The sequence below is a fragment of the Macrosteles quadrilineatus genome, unplaced genomic scaffold (assembly GCF_028750875.1).
Source record: "Macrosteles quadrilineatus isolate MER2022 unplaced genomic scaffold, UCM_ALF_1.0 Scaffold_6__1_contigs__length_79288215, whole genome shotgun sequence".
NCBI lineage: Eukaryota > Metazoa > Arthropoda > Insecta > Hemiptera > Cicadellidae > Macrosteles > Macrosteles quadrilineatus.
Window position 1 is genome coordinate 76853332 of NW_026542599.1, and position 21572 is coordinate 76874903.

The 21572-nt window shown below is 29.7% G+C and overlaps 1 protein-coding gene across 1 annotated transcript in view; it reads left to right on the forward strand.

Moving 5' to 3' along the window:
* Positions 1 to 4864: 4864 nt before the first annotated feature.
* Positions 4865 to 21572, forward strand: part of LOC128996517 (uncharacterized) — a 42620-nt gene continuing 25912 nt past the window's right edge. Inside the window, exon 1 of the mRNA XM_054421896.1 lies at positions 4865 to 4912. The gene's annotated coding sequence lies outside the window, so the exon portion shown is untranslated. The remainder of the gene's footprint in view (positions 4913 to 21572) is intronic.

Sequence of the window (21572 nt, forward strand, 5' to 3'; positions counted from 1 at the left end):
GGTACGTAATGGAACAAGCCCTGACATTAAGTAAGAAAACCTCTATGATAAATATGGGCATGATTTTTTAACCATGTATATTATTTGTAAATTTTAAACTGAAACAGGATTCTCTACACTCTTTTTAAACAGTTGCATTTTTTTTTAAATTTAGTTTACCACCATAAAAAATAGTTTTGTAAATATATTTCGTTCAAAAAATTCATACATTCAAACAGCCAATACATACTATTAATAACCTTTAGAGTAGGTGTGCTTAACATAACATTACAGCTACATAACACTCTACAAAGGAATAACAAAATTGTAAAATCAGTGTTTTCCAATTTTTAGCCTTGAAATGAAACCAAATTTTTTTTGAAATATAAAGCTGTATCCTTCTACGATTAATATAAAACATATTTTGATGAAAGAGTGTAGTTTTTGAAATCATAGTGAATAAAATCAGCAGGAGTTGATATGACTTCATTCAAAATTGTAATGGAATGCATTCAATGCTAATATCCTATGAACCCTTTTCCAACAGAAATGCATCGAGGAATTGTAAGCCATTTGCTTCAGCATGACAAAAACTAGTGTCTAAACATAAAAACCAAAATTAATTTATTTTAGAAACAGATTTTATGTGCAAAAGATATGTTAACCACTTTTAAGAAACCTTAAATACGATAATTTATTGTGAAAATAATTTTAAGTATCGTATACAAGAATTTAATAATTGCCATCAATATTGAAGATAAATCTGTCTTTAACAACGAATATGACAAAATCCAATTTATATTTTGCCAAGAAAAATACATGGATAAAGAAGTATTTCTTGTTCAGCGGTTATACATCTTTACCAAGTTCATCAATAAATGTTCGTTCCAATATATTTTATAGAGCGAGTTTTGTGTACATTTCAAATCTTCTAATTGGTCTAATTCACTATGTCATAAAGGTTATTTTATATTTATTTCCACAGAATTATACCGAGAGATATAATGCATATTTGATCAGATATTTCAAATACATAGATCGCACAATTGTTCCAATGCTAAATACATTTTCTATATTTATCTTATACACATACACTACAAAGAAACATGACATATGTCGCTACAGCAAATAAACACGAAGTATTCATGCGCTCACTCTAGCGGAACTGTTCCAACTCATATTTGTCACAACATAAACAGCTGGGACAATACAATGTACCTTGCAGAAGGTGAATATTTTACATGCCGCATTGGTCCACACTGCATTGGTTTAGAACTGTTATATTTGGAAATTCAATCAACAATTACTTGTAATGTAATATATTATATTATGTTAAATAAATATATAACACTTAACATACATAATAAACACTATAATATAGATATGTACATATATATATTGTATATATACATTATACACAACATATAATATAGGGTGATTACCGAGAAACGCATGTTTTTCAAATAACGAGTATTCAGGCAATTAAGATAAAAAGTTGTATTTACGAGTGGAAAAACACTGTACACAATATGCAATTTTAGAATAAAATTACTTACAATTTAGTTTAAAAAAATTACATCTCTGAGATGGTCGCCTTCTGCTTTGGTATGGAATTCCTTCTTCGAACATCCCCTACAAGAGTTATCACACGTTTTGGTGATGTCACTTGGCCTTCTCGCTCACCGGATCTTGCAGTTCCCGATTTCTTTCAATGGTTTTTTTTATCTAGAATTTACATAAACAAACCACAAACGATACAGGAACTTAAAGAAGCTATTCACCAGGAAGTCAACACCATTCCTAGAGATATGTAAGCAAAATCAGTAGCAAGTTTTAAGGAACACCTTCAACACTGTATCAAAGCAGAAGACCTTAGATATGTAATTTTTAAACACTAAATTGTAAGTAATTTTATTCTGAAATTGCATATTGTGTACACTGTTTTTCCACTCATAAATATATTTTTTGCTTTGAATTGCCTGAATACTAGTTATTTGAAAAACATACGTTTCTCGGTAATCACCCTATATAATACTGGCATATGATATGCTAATTATTAACTGACAAAAATATTAAAGGTAATTTTGAGGCGCTTCTTAGGAGATTTTCTAATGTTCGGTAATCATATGTTCGGTGCATTGCATAAACGAAATAAGAGTGATACACTTGGGCTGTATATATATAAATAACACTCTAGTATTCAAGAATGAATGTCACAGTTATAGGTAAACTTCAATATATTGCATTAACTTTGTTTTAATTTAATTACCTAACTATGTTTTCTTGCAACATGTGTAGTAAATCGAATATATTTTTCCCTTACTATTATTTATTGTTAACGTATGTTTTACAAAACAAGTAAATAAATCAGTCTTTCTCTTGTAACCGTTATACAAGTGTGTCAACTTTTTTCTCTCTAGAAATATTTTAAATTACAAAATATCCAGTACTCAACTAACCCCGCTGGTCCTGAACTATTTCTCTTGATCTTTTCTAATTTTACTCTCTTTTATCTGAACCTTTACCTTTTTTATCTAAATAGTATTTTCATTCAAACAAATCATCAGATCTTCCACTAAAACATTTTTTAATTAGGTTTTATAACAAACTTCAAAACTTCCAGCCAACTAAACATTTCCAGAGCCTGTATTTTCCTTGATTTTAATAATCTAAGTAAAATGCGTATGATTCTGAATGTTATATTTTTTTACTACTGTTAAACCTAAAATAATATTCTAAATAGTTTGTCAAAATCTTTATAAAACGACTGTATGGGTTCTTTGAAATGAACAGAGGAACTAAGTGATTTCAAATGGCTGCCATTTGCAGAAGGCATTAGCAGCCTCTTAACTACAATATGTAGTATATTCTGTAGTTCTTGGTAAAAATAAGATAGATTATACATGTAAGTTAGTAACAAAGTTAAAATAAATGTCCAATTTAAGAATAATAGGTACCGGGTGTCCGAAAAATAACTCCCTAGTTTTGATAAACGATTGTTTATTGTAGAGAATACATATTCTTATATCTAATACATGAAATTAAAGAGGGTTTACTCAAGTTTATTTTGACATTAGTACACCTCGATATGTGACCCATTTGTAGCTCTACAGATATCTAACCGGTATTCGATCTCTCTCCAAGTGTTAGTTAACATATCAGGTGTCACTGATTCTACTGCAGCTACGATTCTTTGACGAAGATGGTCAATGTTACGTATCTTTTCTGAATAAACCAAGTTCTTAACGTAACCCCACAGGAAAAAATCCAGTGGTGTTATGTCTGGGCTACGCTCGTTTCCCGGCAAGATGGATGGGGAGAGCTGGCCCGATCGCGTGGCCTCCAAGAAGCCCAGACATAACACCACTGGATTTTTTCCTGTGGGGTTACGTTAGGAACTTGGTTTATTCAGAAAAGATACGTGACATTGACCATCTTCGTCAAAGAATCGTAGCTGCAGTAGAATCAGTGACACCAGATATGTTAACTAACACTTGGAGAGAGATCGAATACCGGTTAGATATCTGTAGAGCTACAAATGGGTCACATATTGAGGTGTACTAATGTCAAAATAAACTTGAGTAAACCCTCTTTAATTTCATGTATTAGATATAAGAATATGTATTCTCTACAATAAACAATCGTTTATCAAAACCAGGGAGTTATTTTTCGGACACCCGGTATTTCAAACTTGAAAATTAAAATTAATAATAATCGAGATACATAGTGATGTATACAGAATGATCTTCATATTTTTGTTAAAACTTTTTCTTTATTGCATTGCATATCTTTGATTGGACCCCTTTTAGAAATTCTAGTTATTTTCTCTCCAACATCTTTTACTTTCATCATTACACTTACTTTTGATTTTGAAAATTTTAAGAAATACAGAGAAAATAAATTTATGCATTCATATCTACTGGTTCTGAAAAATACTTAACTCATTCTTTTAACACTAATTGTAAACCTACTTTGGCCTTAAAATAAAAACAGCTGCTTCATTGTTATCATCATATTTTATAATATTATACAACTCAAATAATGTAATCACTATCATATTGAGGTATAAAAAAGCCCTAAATGAAGATGATATCGTGTATTATGACAGTAAGGAACAGAACACAATATTTTTAATTCAACATTAAAAGAATTTAGATTTTGTTAATGCTGGATAGTTTGTCAATGTCATGTTGAAAATAAATCGTTATAATAGGGAAAATAATTCCCATAGGTTTAAGTGTTTATTTAGGAGGAGGATTGTTTAAATATTATAAGGGAGCTTACGGCACACTGGAGGGATTGTATTAGCAATAATTGTTTATATATTTTTTTAAAGCTATGCAGTAAGGACTTTTAACAAAAGATTGAATCATAATCTACTTCCTTTACTAGGAGTTATTTTAAGTGTAACTTCATTTCCATGTTAATTCCTTTTATTGATATGTTAATGTTATAGATGTGCTGGCTCTATTCCAAGAGGAGTTGGTTTCAAGTTCATATGTCATTTGTTGAACTAGCAATTACGTTTTCTAACAATAAGTCCTTAGATATATATACCAGCTACTTATTGTAATATGTCCATTCACTTACAAAGAACATAACAATCAGGTAGAAAGGAGAACCAAGACACAAAAAAATAATCCTAACAATTTTATCGTACAAAATAACAGTAGTACGGTCCCTTGGGTCAGTGTACTTGATCCCTGTTTCGGAAAGGTAAGTGCAGGCTTAAAATTACCTAAGGGCAAGCCGCACGCCACAATAATAAGGGACGACATCGGCCACGGCACGTATTGTGGGGGGGGGGGGATCGGTGGTGGCGGAGGGTGGAGGGTGGGCCTGGGTGGACCTGCGCATTAACACTTTTACCCTTTGCAGTTTGTGTGGGGAATCATCCGGTCCTACATTGATCTTCTCCAATATGCGGCCAAATGTAAGTATAACTTGGTCAAGGTCATGTAGATAGTCTCCTCTCTAGTGTTAAGTAGGGATTGATAATATATTACAACATTGGTAAGTTATTAAGTAGATACTGGCTTTCAGGAGATAACGTATGTTATAGTGTATTGAAGGAACATAAATATACATTAGATCGATTCTTAATGCAGGAGTACGTTAAATGGATGCAATGCTCTATTCAAGAAATTATATAGATTTGTAAATTGTAATATTGATTTAGTTTCTAGTGTAAATGCATGAAAAAGATGTGTAGAGTAAATTGAAATATGCTCAAAAATAAGCACAAAAATTAACTTGAAATTCACAAAAAATAACATAGGCTATAAGGGTTGCCATGGTAACAAAATAAGAACGAAATATAATCAGAAAATAAAAACAAAACAGCACGTGAACACGTCATGAAGATTCACGTTACGATTTTTAATACATTATTAACATACTAAAACATATAAACTATTATTAAATTAAATATCTTCGATAAGTGTATAAAAAAATGAACAATAAAATATGCCTCAAAACCAGAATTTAAATGAAACATGAAATCATAGTTGTAATGTTTATGAGTTATATACATTTTAAGATCGTATAAGAATAATGTCAAGGAAATTTCTGTCAAACACACCATTAACATAAGACATTTTAACTGGACCATGTTCTACAATAATTTGGATTGTCCTAGTTAAACCTAGTTATAGACCATAACATTATTTATGCATTGAACAATCATATCCAAAACGGCCTATATACCAATATTGCACGCAGAGGAAAATAATATGAGCTACCTCAGTTTACTCCAATACCTCAAATGTTGAGCTAAAGCTGACTTCGTTACATATAAACAGTCCAGTCACAGCCTTTACGTCATTCACTACTATCAATCACACGTTACTAGTTGTTTTTACAAGTCCTGTTTACTACTATAAATGTCAGAAATAAATATAAAATTTAGTAATAAACAATTCAGTTTTAATACTTCTCTGAATTTTTAATTTCAATGTTGTCAATTCTTTTTCATGACCTTGAGTATTTAACTTTTTAAGTATGAAATAAGGTTTGATTTCAGAAATTTAATTTTCCATGTTTAGTTCAAGCTCTTAACTCCCATAAAATTGTGACGTTTTAAAATTAAAATGAAAAACTGTTTACCATTTTTACTTTGAAAATGGCTTTCATATTTCATCCATTTTTTGTACCAAAATATACTTATACTTAAATCATTTTGATACGTAACTTTTAAGATCACTGATTGTCCATTACTATAGGCAATCATTAAAAAACACAGAATGAATAAAAAATAGATTTTGAATAGTTTAGTCAAGCATGATTTCTTTTCGATGTGATATTTAAACTTTTAAAACTTTTAAAATCCATACTATAAACTCACATTTTGCTAACATTTAAAATTATATAACCAAATAAATAGGTAATGTTACCAACTTATAAGATTTTCTTTTCTTATGCAGTTTACCATGGATAAAAACAAATTATATTAAAGCTAATACAAAAAAGATATTTAATGTGGATTGGTTATCCATAACTTATTTAGTCCATAGTTATATAGTCCAAGGGTAAGACTTTATTTTGTAAAAAGTTGTTTTAACAGAGCTATTTTTCAAAAAGTAAAATTAAATTAATAAGCTACATAAAATACATAACTAATTGATAGTTAAGAAGTGTAGGTTAAATCTAAATGAATAGAATAATACGTCTCCTGGACTAGTAGGACTAGGTTTACCTAAACTATTGTTTACCACAAAACAAACCTAAAAATATAACATTGAAAAGATAGGTAACAAACTTACCTGAAAGGAATAAACACAGAATCCATACTAGCCTGCAGGGTCAACCTTATAGACGAATGATTCCAATCGCATTTCAATTTCGCAAACCCTTCATTTTTTTATAAGGAAAAAGTATAATGCTGCTTTGATCTGACTAGGTAGACTTTCCTTGTATTAACCCGCAACCTGTTCTTGGATTCAGCGGCTTATACCCAATTACAAGTAGCATTAACCCACAAAACAAAAGAATTATTTTACATGCATAATAAATAATAAACATATACAAAGTCCTAAAGTTACTTAAGAAAACAAAAAACAAAACTAAGTAAACAAAGTTCCTAAAGAAATGACGTCAAGTATTTATATTCACAGTAACAGAATGAATAATAATAACCAAATAAAGAACATTAAATAATGTAAACAAAATATCTACAAAATGTATATTAGGAATACTTTTAATATATAACTAGCAACAAAAACAAAATAAATAATATCATTGATTTTTGGAACAAGACATCAACGAAGTCTAAGCAATGTAATATAATGATAATTATTCTTGGAATCTTCAAATATTTCAAACCCAATCTCCGGAACACACTATGCCGGTTAAAAAGTATATCCATAGAATAAAACACCATTCAATGGTATATCTATGCAATCTCTTGACAGAATTAAAAAGTCTTATGATTGTGTTGAGTAAGTGCAACACATCCCTAGCTAGGTTCGTTTTAGAGAAGAGCAAACGCGAACGTAAATTGTTTCTGGGCAACGTGAACTACACTTTAGTAGTTAATATAGTTAATTGTGCAACTAGTGCACTTTTGCACTCGCGTTTTACATTATATGACTGCTAAAGTAACTATTAGCCATTATAAACAATCAGTATTTCAAACACTATACAACACGTTTTTATGTTAGGTTAAATCCAAGCGGTAAACGAAAGGAAAAACGCTGCACCAGCTGATCGTAGTCATAGTATCTTTAAGTGTTGCCAACTTATTTTCAAGCTTAAACGTATTACGCACTAATAAAAGCACACTGTTTTGTTTTGTTCTGTTCCAACCGTAACCGCATTCCAATACTGGAGTGCGGCAAAAAATGAGTGCGGAAAAGTAAGTAAATGAAACAATTAGCTTCTTGGCATACTATAATCGGTGCAAGGAAGGCCACTTTGTCAGGTAACTGCAGGAAAAGGTTATTTATTCATCTATCCTATAGACATTCCTTAATAATATTCTTCTTTACTGTACTACAACAAGTTACATCACGCCATGTTTATACTGAGTCGCAGCCATTATTGCATCATTAGTTTAGAGGTGACTCACCCAGCTCAGGTCCCGGCGAGGTTGTTGTTATAATTATTAATATTCCCACCGGACCGGGTTTTAACATCAATCACTCTTTACCAGTACAATTCCCTTAGCTGAAATTGTGACAGTTACATTCCAAAAACATAAATGTTCTCAACTTGGTATTAAATTAGTGAATAATTTAATTATTTTTATTTCAATATATTATGTAGTTAACCTATAAATTACGTAGCCACAATGTTTCACCGCATTTTCATCGAATTGTCAAATACATGATATAAAACGTAAATATTTGAGAATTAGTATATATAATTCTTGCAGCAGCTCATACACTGACGAGGTTGTTAAGAACGGATATTAAAGTAGCTCTAGATTTAATTAAGATAATGATGCTGTTGCAGTCACTGTGACTTGGATATATGGTTGTGTCATAAATAGTTCTTATCTAACATCTTTTAAATTTGCATTGTAACATTTTGACTATCATTTTAGTGTATCTCAATATGCTTTGCTAAATTAGGTAATTTTAAATTCTGTCCACTTATTTAATTAGATACCTTCCCCACTGTTTAGTTCTCTTCTTGGAAGTGATTAAATTTAATTTGATTGCAAGAGTTGAAAATAAACCTTTAGAATGTATTTCTTGAGGCCATTTTCCAACACAATTGTGGGATAATCGGGTTATTTTATATGGCTATCAGAAAGGCCTGGATTTAAATTCAGCAAATATAATAACCTTGACCGTTGTTTAGATGTCTGAACCCATATTTAATAATGTTAAATAAAATATACCACCGAACTTGGTAGAATAGTATTTTTTCCATATAAACACTAATCGTATCCAAACTGTGATGTTTTTAATATATTTTCATAAAATAAAAAAATTAAATTAAATTTTTCAGCAAACCAAATGATTAATGTACCACGCACAATTTTGTTTCACAAAATCTTCTGTAAAGAATATTTTAAAATATTAAAGGTTTCCAGAATTATTAAACAAATGTTGAAAACCCCCTTATTTAACAACCCATTGACAAGCGAGGCAGTTTATTACATTTACAGAAATATAAGTGGTGATACCTGAATTGACAGGATCTACGAATTCTAGTAGATTTCCAAAAAATAAAAAAAAACTTTGTTTAGTACACTATAGGGGTGATATACCTAATATTTCCCAAGTAGATTATAACTACTATATTAATCATAGATGATTAATCGAATTAATAGATATAGTTGAATCGATCAAATAATCAAATGATGCCAACCTTTATGGTGACATAACAAACATAGAATTTCTAGTCCATTTTTCACCACCAATAATACCGGTTTTATATTACTCATACTGACCCATTTTGTGCATATCGTTTTTGTGCTATGTTGGTGTATGTCAATGCATTTTGTTAACATGCTCATACCCAGCTAAATTATTAGGAAAATTTTAGCTTTCAGTTAAAATAAAATAAATAAATACCCCAGCATTGTAAAACACAGAGAATTCTGTATGAGCTCGTGTAAACCATGTTATGCCAGCATAACACATAACATCACTAGGGAAAAGTTGAAAGCTCGCTCTCACGTTAAGCTGACTGAAGAGTCTGATTTTATGGCAGATTTTGTAGGTATTTGAAATTCTATGTGAATGTTTCAATTCTTTAAATTTAAATATAAGTAGTAAATTATTCTTCTAATGGTTTATAAAAAAAACTTTCACAAACAAAATGTAAATAACAAGGGAATCAAATATAAATATATTTATAAATTAATTTCATACTACATCCACAGCCTCCTCTAAAATATAATTATGCCAGTAAATCAATTGGTTACATAATTGCTTATGAAAAACGTGATAAAAATAGCTAGGACTTAATTCAAAGTATTCAAAATAAATAAACAATTTTATGTAAGATAAACATGTTTAATTTCATATTCAATATAAAAACTAATAAGATAACTTAGCAAAGAATGACAAATTTCTTAAGACGAGAAGGAAATCAACACAATTTAGAAACACATTCTTTAAAATTGACAAGGATTTAACTAATGTCTATGATTACAAATACATTGCTCAAAATCAGGCTTAAATACCTGTGGTAGGTACTCCTATAGAAATATGCTTGAACTTTATTAGTAGTTTTATCTTTGGGATGTTTTCGTTGAATTGTAAGCAGAAATCAAATTCTTTATTATATTGTAGTTACATATGGGATGGATGGATAATTATTGAACACAGATTATTCTAGATAGGCCTAATATTCTACAGTTTAAACGGCTCAGCAAAACCTATAAATGTATCTTGTTGAACCTTTCTATGAACAACTTAGGTAGAGTTGTAGAGTTAATAATTTAACAACTTAGGCTGTTAAATTATTAACTCTACAATGAAAGCCCTGATTAAATTCAAATTAATCTTTGAAAACACGTTAGAAATTAAATAACAACTTTTCGTTGTTAAGAAATCTAAGTTGACTAAAGTGCAACAACTATTTTACTAGACAGAGTAACTATATTAGTATGAGCACCCATAGTATGAGTAGTTAACTTCCTACTATATTTATATATAAAAAAAATGGGAACATCGTCATTCGTGTTATAGAAACGTTATCATAAACAACTGTAATCAGAATAACAAGTTGAAATATGTCAAGTGAAAAGCTCCAGGCGTACAATCTTTTTCTCTTTCTCTTCAACTTGACAAACAAACAGTTGATTGAGTCTCCAAAACACAATCTTTTACAAACTTGTAAAATGTATTCAGAAATAATGTTTATTTAACTTTTTAATCGTTTAAACCTGAAGGTTACATGCAGGGGCCTTTACTTTGAGTTAACTTAGTTTAATTTGTAACATTAAAACAATGTTATTATTTTGTGTTTACTATATATATATATATTTCTATTTAGTTCCATGGATTTTAATGGAAACCGTCCTACACGGATGTAATCAAATACATACTTAAACACCAAGTTGATATATTCACACTTGCTATGTACAATTTACAATCCGGACCTCACCAGGCGCAAAGGATCTACATAAAATATTGTTTCAATCATAATGGTGACTGTAAGTTTTGTAATAATAAGTAAATAAATAAGACCTTTACTGTGTTGTAAAGTCTTCTGTGTTAGGTTAGAGTAAGGTGTCTTTGTATTAACATTTATCATTGAACAAAAAAAGAGTCACATTCATCAATATATTTCACTTAAATTATCAAGTTTATCACAAATTCATACTTACTATCTAATTAAACAAGGGATTTAATTACCTAGTGTAACTTACACTAGTAATATCTGTAAACAATCGTTATCTAACTTAAACTCATACTACTTCTCTTCCATTGGGTATGTTTAGAATTGTAGTATTTATAACTTACAATACATCAATTTCAACTGTAACAGCATTATCTTAATTTCATCTTTACATCATGAGACGGTAATATGACCTTTCAAAAGAACTAAAAAAAAATAACAAATAAGTAGCATATTATAACAATGGGTTTTCCCATATTATAAATATTATAAAACAAACATATTATTTTTATTAAGCACATAGTGGTAACATTAAAACGTAAATCATTATTAAATCTAAATAAAATAAATATATGTTTGGAAGTATTATTAATGAAACTGTCACAATTTCAGCTCAGGGAATTACGATGGAAAAGAATGATTAATGATATAAGCCCAGTCCAGCGGGAATATTAATAACATTATAACAACAACCTCACCGGGACCTGGGCTGGGTGCGTTACCTCGAAACTAATGATGCAATAACATGGAGTAATGGCTGCGACTTACCATAAACATGACGTCCGTAAACTGTTATTGGAAAACACAGTAACTATGTTTCAGTATTGTTACTAATCATATTATGCACTTAAAAGATTATTGAACATATTATTAGTCATGTTATGAACCTAAGACGTTATTGAACATATTATAGATCATGTTATACATCTAAGAGATTATTGAACATATTATTAGTCATGTTATGAACCTAAGACGTTATTGAACATGTTATAGATCATGTTATACATCTAAGAGTTTATTGAACATATTATTAGTCATGTTATGAACCTAAGAGATTATTGAACATATTTTAAATCATGTTATGCACCTAAGATGTTATTGAACATATTATAAATCATGTTATACACCTAAGAGGTTATTGAATATATTTATAATCATGTTATGCACCTAAGAGATTATTGAACATAATTTAAATCATGTTATACACCTAAGAGATTATTGAATATATTATAAATCATGTTATACACCTAAGAGATTATTGAACATATTTTAAATCATGTTATGCACCTAAGAGATTTTTGAACATATTTTAAATCATGTTATGCACCTAAGAGATTTTTGAATATATTATAAGTCATGTTATACACCTAAGAGATTATTGAACATATTATAAATCATGTTATACACCTAAGAGATTATTGAACATATTATAAATCATGTTATGCACCTAAGATGTTATTGAACATATTATAAATCATGTTATGCACCTAAGAGATTATTGAATATATTAAAGGTCTGATGGGAGAGAATATTACACTCAACATTTCTTTCAAGTGTACTCTTAAAGCTGTAGTAGTTTTTACAGTTATAAAATGTGCTTGAAATATTCCGTGGGTGTGTAACCCGTAAGTTTGATAATTATTCCCAACATGTACACGGATTTTTTAAAGACAAATCATAAAGAAATATTAACTAATATTTTTAAAAACATTTTTTGTACGTTCCAATGTTTTATTATAAAGCTATGAGAAATTTTTGAAAACTGCAAATTAAAGGTAAATATTTTAATTGAATGTGTTGTGTACAAATAAAAACAGTGAAAAGCATTAACTTTACTCAGCAGTTTTTTTATTAGTAAAGATTACAAGCTGTAACAAAACTAATGCATGAGCTTCTACAATATCGTGATTAGAGTTAGTATATTGTAAAAAAAATATTTTTAAATGTTTATTTAATATCTTTTTAACCAGAATAAAGCTTAAACAGACAACATATCTTCACATGAGTATGCAAAAAACAAAATCTCTCTGAACCTATTCTGGAAGAAAGATTGAAATCGCAGTTTAATTTTACAAATGTCCCATTGTTTGTATAAGGGAGAAATATAAATGCAGCTTCGACTTGGCAACTCGCCCTTGCCTTAACGCGATAAACCGGGCTCTGGTATGATTTAGGGGCTGCCATTCGTTACACAATTCTGTTTCGGAAAACAGCCAAATAAACACAAGACCTTCCTGTGATTTTTAGCCAATCACGTGATTCGCTGTGAATTTTATTTAAGGCTAAAATATAAATATTACCTGTTTACTGTTCAGAATAATGTTTTGCTTTATTCTCAGTATGTGAAGAATGTCTTGCCTCGGATGGCTTTTAGTTTGTGGTATGTGTGATGCTAGTAGTGCGCTTTCAAAGGGGGAGGGTCGGATTCGATCCTGACTTATGAAATAAGACTTGAAGGCTTTAGACTATTTTCGTTTCATCAAGTTATTTTTGTGTTTGAGCTTTTGATGGTTCGGTTAAGTGCTTCCAATGTGACAATGCGGTTTCCAAAGTGATAGCTGTGTTTTTGTATTTTTGATTAAATAAACTCATCTTTTGCACCCCAAATCCATTTAATTAATTTAATGGTTATGAGTTTAACTTGTAAAATAGAAAAAAAACTTAAATAATTCACTTACAACAATTAACCCGATCTAAACACTGTACAAATCACTGTGACTAAATCTAAAGATTATTATATGTATATAAATTACCTAATTACAACTTTGATTAATTTGGATTAACTGAAGCGTTTGGATTTTTCCTTACAAATATTTTTTGGGTAACCATTAGTAGCTTAACCATTTACAAAACTATGAACAGATTCAAATATTAATGTAAATACACAAATTTAAAACCAATATAATAAAAAACCGTTGGTCAAATACTAAAACGAAATATCTTAGGCTTTGGTAGGAACTGGAGCCTTGCTAAGGATGAAAACACACTTCAGTTGGATTTTCAGAGAGGAATGATTGAAGAGTTGAATCTGCTGAGGAGACGATGCGTAAACCATCCCTGCTGGGAGAATGTTGCAGACATTTGTCGAGAGTTTTATACAAAATATGTATTTCTAAAAAACAAATATACTTAATTCTTTATAACAAACAGCTATTAAGTGTTACAATATTATATTTCACTTTAATTAGAACCAAAACAGTAATTTTGGTTTAGGTCAAGAATTCAAGATTTAGGATAAGCAATAGTAGTTTTTATTGAACCCATAATATTAACGAACCAAATAAAAATTTAGGCGTTTTCTTGTATACAGGGTACCCCAATAAGGTGTCTCAAATTGATTATGGAAAACAGCTTTCGTACAAACAACGTACAAGGATGAAATAACATTATTTCCCGCTACATCGACGCCAAGAAATAACGTAAAAATATTTCAAATTTTTTTCCAATACAGGGTTTTTTTAAAAACTGAGCGTCACTAGTTCGAATCTCCGAATTTTCAAATGCAAAAATATGTCATGTTATAGATCATTTTAAAGGCATTAATAAACAAACATTTAAGCGGAAAAAGAAATTATATATATTTTTATAGCAATGCACTAAACCCTTCTCCGGTTGAATTTTCTTACTAGTTATAAAATTATGTTTACTGTGATATTCTACGAGTAACTGTTTTTTTTAATAATAAAAATTCCAAAAAATAAATTTTTTTAAAATTTGCAAAAGCCCATTGTACAAAGCTTTCAAATAGCAACATATATCAAGTGACACACAGTTTTATAGGTTTAGTTCCTAATAACTTCGTAACTATATAATGTTTGTGTAAACAAGAAAAAGCCTAATTTTCCAACATTAAATGCATGTTATTTGCATCCAACACTAAATGAAATGGCGCCATTAGTGTTAAAAATATAAAGGTGTTTTAGACTTTTGTTCGAATATATGGGCACAACGCTAATGTATAAATACATTAGCTAAGGCAGAATTTAGTTACAGACAGGTTCAACATACAAGTACACTGCATTATATTTATTTAAATATTCTCAGCCATGACGAAAGAAGTTGTCGTGGAAAGAAGTGATTAATCTAACCACGTCCGCCGGGAACACTAATAACACTATAACGGCGAGTCTAGCGTGTGGAGTAATGGTGTCATAACATCTAGTAATGACAGAGATTTACGTTGAAATGACACAATTTAAATGCTAACAAGTGTAAGTTGTGATAGCTTTATAATTAATTGAAACCGTGACTAACTAGCCTGGGCAAATAGATTGAAAAACAACTTGAACGATTTTCTGAAAGTTATTGCATTAGACACGAAGCATATTTTTTCAGGATTTGTTTATTTATACAATCAACGATGCTTTATTCGGAATGTATATGTATATGACACCGGGTAGAGAGCGTTAAGGGTTGCCATTCACTACAGAATAGTATGCATCGTCTGAGTTTCATGTTCCACTATAGCTAGAGAGTAATATTTAAAAAGTTCGATGGGGGAAAATGAGCTTTTGAAACACTGCACAGATTAATATGGGTTTTCTTACACGAGTAAATTAATATATTTTCAGACAAAATATCTTTAAAATTAGGTGGATCAAAGTATCTTAGTAGGAAGACACATAATTGAATTATATTAATCTTTTATAAGCAATTTTTTTCTTGAAGCTATTAAATACAGTATAAGTATTTGTACAGGTATAGGCTACTCATATACAAACTTTACTATCACATGTATTATGATGTGTCACTAATATGTTGGATAACTAGTTACAGTGTTATCTAGTGTTTGATTGCAACAGGGAATGTTTAACATATTTGCCTCATTTGGCCTTGAATGACGGTGATGTATCTTTACAAAATACTTTTGGTAGAGGTGTGACATAAATTACCCTACATTTTAGGGAAATAATAAAATTGTAGTAATAACACTAGGATTATATACACATTTATTATATATTATGTGAGAAAATGTTATAAGAAAATTGTATAAGGAAGTTTTATAAGGAAATTTATTGTATAAGAAAATGTAATATGTAATTTTGTATGAAATATTTTTCCTCTATAAATAAATTGCTTGTTAGAAGTGTTAACGAAGAAGAAAAAGAAACGATTCGCCTAAGGGTCTTGACTTGACATATTTCAACTTGTTATTTTGATTACATTTGTTTGATTCTCTTAGAAAAGATGTAAATTGTTTTTCAGTATAATTATTTTCTTAACATTTTATAAAATTAGTTAGTCATTTAACTATTAGTTAGTCATAAAACATAGACAATTTACAATTATCTTTCTTTCACACAATTTAATAGGTATTATGAGTACCGAAGTTTAAGATGTCTGTCAAATAATGTTTCTGCAAATGGGATTTAAAGGGTAATTTTCTTTAACATTCAACAATTTTAAGTGAAAAAGATAAAAAATTAGCGAATTTTAGTAAAATGAAGGGATCAGAAAACTCACAACACGATCAATTTAGCATTGGTTTTCCTTGACAGTGATGATTTTTCTTCACCATATTCGATATAAAATAAATAGCTGTAAGTCAAATTTTATTACTTTGGACATTGTGATTATTCAACTCATCATTTACCATTAGTCTGTTCGCTCGTACATTTTTCAAATTTTGACTGTACTTACAGTCAGTTGTCTTTGGGAAACAATAAAAAAATTCTTAAATCCTTATGCATTTCTGTGTCTATAAATAAAAAAACTTATGGTTATTACCTAAATTTAGCGAATTTAAATTGTCGTAAAATACGATTTTTATTGCTTATTGAACCCTGGATTTTGGTATAAAAGACGCTCAAGCTTATTTAGTTTCAACATTTATAGGATTCGCCTTTAATAGCTCGACAAATAAAGACTTCTTGATCAACATTGATTGTTTAATTAATACATTTACAAAAAGTGAATGAAAATAGGTACAAAAAACACTTGAAACATTTACTTACACTTACTATGCAAATGCTATATTTATCTATATAATAGTTCGTAACGAAGAATCCACAATCCTGTTATTAACTTGCACTTGGACTAGAATAAAATCAATCGATTTTGAAAGTCTTCTATCGGTTTTAATTATTTAATGAAAGAAACCCTCTTACAAGAGACACTAAGGCTAAGGAGAAGAACCCCACTCTTATTCTCTCTTGTTACTTTTAGTCCAGGCAAACTAAACAAACTTACATAGGGACCGTTAAAAAAATTGCAAGAAAACGTTTTATGGTTTTATTTTGTAGAGTTGGGTTTGCAGAATGACATACTAAAAGTTGCCAAAAATCGGTGCACGAGAAAACCACTAAAATCACAATTTAAAATGGCGGCTTTTTTCAACATTGGACAAATTAAAAAAAACATATTTCACATGCATTTGCTATGCACATTTTTCGAGATATTGACTTGGGACCACCGCCTGTATTTATTGAGTGGTTAGTACTTCATTTTGATAGGGAACATGTTTTTGGCCGCCATCTTGGATCCGCCATATTGGACATAGATAATTTGTTTTCAATGTAATGATAGTGTTGTGACACATCATTACCAACTACATTTTTACACTGATTTCAATGCCGAAATCCGTTTTTAAATATCTTTATTCATTTAGAAGATATATACAAAAGAAAACTCTGCACCATACATTTCTTATGGACGTTTCGTAGTTTGATATATTTTTTTAAATTATTTTTCTTATATCTCCAGTTCTTATTAACGCTTGTAGTTCGTTCTAGGCTTAAAATATTCAGTAATGTAAGGGCTTTCATTTGAGCTAATGGGATTCGACAGTGCTGAGGTTAAATTAGGAGATATTAAGAGTTTGTACATCCCCAAAGCCAATAGAAAAGATATTGAAGATATTATTGTAAAATTAAAGAAAAATAGCCCCGGTATAGATGGAATAAGAGAATGTGATTTAAAAAAGTGTAATTTAGAAGCCGCTGAAGTGCTGGTTAATATAATAAATGCATCACTTGATGATGGCAGAATGCCGACTCTGCTAAAAACTGCTATTATAAGACCTGTTTATAAATCAGGTTGCCACAATTCATACCAGAACTATCGCCCAATATCTATTCTTTCTTCAATAGATAAAATAATGGAAAGGTACATTGCACACCATTTAAATAAATACTTAGCAGAAAATGATGTTATAAATAAAAGTCAGTATGGTTTCCAGAAAAACAAAAGTACAGAGTTATTGCTGAAAGATTTTTCTAACAATATTAACAAAGAATTAGGGCAGGGCAATCAAGTAATAGTAACTTTTATAGACTTTACTAAAGCTTTTGATACACTGCAGTTTGATAAAATATTGACAGCACTCAAGGACATAGGAATTTCTGGCAGGTTTTTAGAATGGTTTAGAGACTATCTGAAAAACAGAAAAATTATTGTAAAAGTGCATAGTACATTTAGTGAAGAGGCAGAACTTTTTTCTGGGGTACCTCAAGGAAGTATTTTGGGCCCAATCTTATATATAATATATGCAAATACACTCCCAAAATATATAAAAGAAGACACGGTTTTTATGTACGCTGATGACACTGCAATTGTCGTATCAAACAAAAATATAATAGAGGCAGAAAAAATATGCAGAATGCTGTTAACAACCTTTTAGAATGGTGTCATGATTATGGATTGGTAATAAATGACAAAAAGTCCAAGGTCATGCATGTGCATTCACCTGCATTTAAATGTTCTAATGTAAGCATTACTTACCATAATTTTGATTGTTTACATAATCATACTTACTCACTTATCCCAAAAAGTTGTCAATGTAAGAGTTTAGAGAATGTGCATGATTTTAAATATTTAGGGGTTCATGTTGACCACAATTTTAAATGGGATATACATGTTAATTATGTTTGTAAAAAAATCAGATCATGTGTTTGCAAAATTTTTTATTTAAAAAGTGTCCTGCCATTTAATGTGCTATTGGTGATTTACCAGTCATTGTGTGAATCAATATTAAGATATGGTGTGAGAGCATGGGGCAATGCTTCAAAGACTTCTCTGAGGAAAATTGAGCATCTGCAGGAGCAAGCGCTCAAATGTATTGTTCCAGTGCACATTAAGCAGTTACCAATTATAAAGATTTTTCATTTTGTTATACTGCTACCTGTTAGTAAGTTATATATCTTTTTGATATCCACTGATCATTTATTTGATGACAGCTTGAAAATAGTCAATAATCACCCATATGATGTTAGAAGGAATTATTATTTTGTACCAAAGCACAGGAATAAGTATGGAAGTAGAACACTTGAAGTTTTTGTTCCCAAATGTTTTAATAACCTCACAAATCATATGGTTTTTGCAAATAGTTATAGCATGTTTAAACATTATTTAAAGGAACTTGTTTGGAATGATTTGTTACAATTTTAATTTATTACAATTATGCATTTAATTTATTTACATTTTAGTTGAAGTTAAAGTAATATATTATTGTTATTTATTCCAATAGTTTATTTGTTATTGTTACTGTTGAATTTTTACAGATATTTGTGTCTTTGTTGTCTTTTTTTTGTTATTAATTACTCAAGAGACAATTAAGAACTCATAAAACTGCATGCTACTGATTCAAACTGACAAAAACTGTATGGTAGATAAGAAACAATATTTTTAGTGCAGACAAACCATTTGTGGTTTTTGCACTTTTGTATCCTATGTATTGGCAATTATTGTGTAAATAAATTTCTTGATTGATTGATTGATTGATAAGCTCTTGATCATTAAAATCAGACGAGTTAAAGACCTGCTACGAACCTCAGAACAATATTAAATTTAACTTTTTAGAAATATATTTTTATTAAAATATTTATAACTCGGGTTGTTAATACGTCACCAAGTTCTTTCTTGTCTCAAATTACTCAGTGAATGTTTAGCTTTGATTTTATTAATCACTAAACAAAATCTGACAATTTTAGAATGAGCCATGGACCATAATTTAACATTAAAATGTATTTATTTTGAAATTTGTCTTTAGTTAAGGACATATATCGCAAACCCTAATAACTCCTGGAAAGTAATCCATAGCTAAAATAAAAGTCAATATTTTGGCGAATTATTTAAGACTATAAAGAGTTTTGGGAGTTATTTAGAATTAGGAATATACGTCTTTAACTAAAGACAAATTTCAATATAAATACATTCTAATGTTAAATTATGGTCCATGGCTCATTTTAAAATTGTCAGATTTTGTTTAATGATCAATAAAATTAAAGCCAAACATTTACTGAGTAATTTGAGACCAGAAAGAACTCGGTGACGTATTAACAACCCGAGTTATAAATCTTTTAATAAAAATATATTTCTAAAAAGTTAAATTTAATATTGTTCTGAGGTTCGTAGCAGGTCTTTAACTCGTCTGATTTTAATGATCAAGAGCTCAAATGAAAGCCCTTACATTACTGAATATTTTAAGCCTAGAACGAACTACAAGCGTTAATAAGAACTGGAGATATAAGAAAAATAATTTAAAAAAAAATATCAAACTACGAAACGTCCATAAGAAATGTATGGTGCAGAGTTTTCTTTTGTATATATCTTCTAAATGAATAAAGATATTTAAAAACGGATTTCGGCATTGAAATCAGTGTAAAAATGTAGTTGGTAATGATGTGTCACAACACTATCATTACATTGAAAAAAATTATCTATGTCCAATATGGCGGATCCAAGATGGCGGTCAAAAACATGTTCCCTATCAAAATGAAGTACTAACCACTCAATAAATACAGGCGGTGGTCCCAAGTCAATATCTTGGAAAATGTGCATAACAAATACATGTGAAATATGTTTTTTTAATTTGTCCAATGTTGAAAAAAGCCGCCATTTTAAATTGTGATTTTAGTGGTTTTCTCGTGCACCGATTTTTGGCAACTTTTAGTATGTCATTCTGCAAACCCAACTCTACAAAATAAAACCATAAAACGTTTTCTTGCAATTTTTTTAAGGTCATATCCTATATTTACCCGACTATTTGTCTTAATTCCTTTGAAACTTAAAATAACCTGAAGTGCTCTTTTTGGTTCCATTCACTTTCTATAAAAAAATAAAATAAAATAAATTAAATAAATAAAAAAAACTGGCTACATACTATGAAGTATAAAATAAGAATTGTTTAAGCATGAACAATTCTTATTTTGTACTTCATAGTATAAATGTTAAGGCTAAATTACCATGGGGGGCAGTTCCTGTTCAAAATTAAGGTTCAAGAGTTTGGATTTTATAGTTTTGTAGAACATGGCTGGCTGAGTACAAATACAAAGTTGAATTTCTGTTTCAAGATTTCTCACAGTATATATAAAGTTATAGATAAATCGTGCTAGTAAAACTGTAATGTATCTTTTTTATTATAAAACATCACTAGTATTTTTAAAACAATGCAACAGGTTTTTTACTTGTAATACAGGAACGTTCCTAAACGCATGCAGCTTCTCATTTATTTTTCATCACAAAAACTTCTCTCGTCCGTCAATTATTTACAATGCGTAACGTCGGTGCCGAGGGAAATG